Here is a 2,500-nt window from a genome sequence, read left to right on the forward strand (position 1 = left end):
AAGTGCTTTGCGGAGGGTATCGGTGAGGAAAGGAGCTACATTGTCAATGGGAATTAACTGACGTGACCACAAAATACCGGTATATTTTTTCCACCAAATAATAAAAAACAGTAATAGGAAATGGTGCAAAGCAATATTTCTAAACACAATTTATAAAATAATAGCAACTACAGTATGAAAAAAATGACTGTGGTTAATTTTATTCTTTATTTTAATTTTATTCTCACAAAACTGCAGTTAGGCCCCGTCACTCTAACTCTCACTTGGCAACATCCCTTTCACTGAAGCCCTGATCTCTGCAGCGTGATCCCTTCCTTCAGCTGCACTGTAGTGGCTGAGAGGACCTCGCCGAGTGAGCAGCAGAGCAGCGAGCTGCTGGTGGGGGGAGGTGGGGGGTAAGAGGCTCTGAGGAACGGCCCTTAAAAGCCTGGCAGCAGCAGCAGCAGGCTGAGTGGGGAGTGGAGGCCGCCCGACTGGTCTGGTGGGGGGGCATCGGCTCCGTGGGGACGTGCAGGCCAGCCTTAATTTGACAGGACAGTAAAGGTGAGATCATATCCCTGTTCTAGCCTGGCCTTCCCTCGACACAGAGGCAGCCAGTGGTGTGTGTGTGTGTGTGTGTGTGTGTGTGTGTGTTGTGTGTGCATGTGTGTGATTTTGTGTAAATGCGTGTGTGATTTTGTACGTGCATATGTGTGTGTGTGTGAATATGTCGATAGTGTCGATAGAGTGATAGTGTGTAAACGTGTGTGTGTCCATATGAGTGTGTGTGTGTGTTTGTGTGTGTGTGTGTCTTCATGCATACATCGATGTGTACTTCAGTCAGTGAGTGTATATCTTTTCAGTTGGATGTCTATGTGCATTTGACTGTGCAAATAACTGCAGCCTTCTGTGCAGGTGCATGTGTCTGGGTGCACATGAATGAATCTAAATGCAAGTCTGTGTGTGTGTGTGTGTGTGTGTGTGTGTGTGTTTGTGTTTGTGTGTGCATGCCAGCTTACATCTGTGTGTGCATTCATAGCTGCTTGCATCCGTTGGTGTGTGAGTGTCTGACGTTGAGCTGTCATGCATGACTGCCTGTGTCTGTGCCCATGCAACTATGTGAATACATGTTTTTGTGTCTGTGTTCCTGTATATAGGGTGTGTGTGTATGCGTGTGCTTGTGTGTGTGTGTGTGTGTGTGTGTGTGTGTGTGTGTTTGTGTGTATGCATGTGTGTATTTGTAATTATGTGTGTGTGTGTGTGTGTGTGTGTGTGTGTGTGTGTGTGTGTGTGTGTGTGTGTGTGCGCGTGTGTGTGTCAGTATAGGGGCAAAGAGGGCACAAGCACGGGTAGGGCGGTGAGTCTGTGTCTACCCCCCTCCAAGCAGCGCTGCGTGCCGCATTTTAAAAATGCGACACATTCCCACTCCAGTAGCCCCCCTCCCAGCCCCTCCATCACTATGCCCTCCCCCTGGCCGGCTGCGTGCCCCCGGGGGCCGCCTCTGACGTCAGCAGCCAGGCTGGGCCGGACGCCAGCCCCGTGGGCCCTTGATGGATGTGGTGGGTCCCGGCGAAGCACTCTGGCTGCCCAGAGAGAAGCCAGCCCGCTCCAGCACATCTAATGACCCATAAACACCTGACAGGTCCACCCCCCCCCCTCTATCTCACACACACACACACATGCACGGACATGCACACACAGACACACACACACACACACACACACACACACACACACACACAGACACGCACATGCACATGCACACACATGCACTCTGTCTGTCTTTCTCACATTACAGTTATTTACTTTCATTCTCTTTCTCTGTTCTTTTCTGTTTTGTCCAGCTCTTTTATTATTCTCACTTTATTTTCCCATCTCTCTCCTTCTCTCTTACTCTTCAACTCCATTTTCCCCTCACACTGTTCACACTTCTTTTCATTCTCTGTCTTCCTCCCTCCCTCTCTCGTCCTCCCTCTCTCTCTCGCTCTCTCTCTCTCTCTTCCTCTTGCTATCCCTCCATTTGTGGGGTGGACATGTATTGGGCAGAGGGAAGCTCAGAGCAGAAAAGATGTGGGGGAAGTGGACGGTGGCTGCATGTGTGTGGCCGCAGGCGAGACTGAGGCTCTGCACCTGCAAAGTGGACACAGCTCTGGGCAGCCTGGGAGTCGGAGTCGATTCTCATCACAGGTTTTCAAAAGAAAGCCTGCTTGCTATTGTCTTGAATCTCTTTCTCTTATTTTCATTTTTCTCTCTTTTTATTTTATTTTTGTATTTGTTTATGTTTTTGAATGTATACACTTTGCTACTGTTTACTTTCTGTTGACCTATGCTTTAGCAGAAGCTCCAGGTTTCGTGGAAATTAATAATAAAACTATTGAAACAAAACCACTCTGTCTGTAGTACATAACTAAAGGGCAATAATATTCCCAAACATCCTGTTAGATGACGACAATGGGCAAGTTTTGACTTGCAAATATTTTGCTTGTGCTTTTACAGACATGCCCCCACACACACACACACA

The 2,500-nt window shown here is 48.1% G+C and overlaps 1 protein-coding gene across 5 annotated transcripts in view; it reads right to left on the bottom strand.

Annotated features, from left to right (window-relative positions):
* pde10a (phosphodiesterase 10A) overlaps positions 1-2,500 on the bottom strand; it is a 102,663-nt gene that overhangs the window by 39,650 nt on the left and 60,513 nt on the right. The gene's annotated exons all lie outside the window — the stretch shown is intronic.

The sequence above is a fragment of the Alosa alosa genome, chromosome 18 (genome assembly GCF_017589495.1).
Source record: "Alosa alosa isolate M-15738 ecotype Scorff River chromosome 18, AALO_Geno_1.1, whole genome shotgun sequence".
Lineage (NCBI taxonomy): Eukaryota > Metazoa > Chordata > Actinopteri > Clupeiformes > Clupeidae > Alosa > Alosa alosa.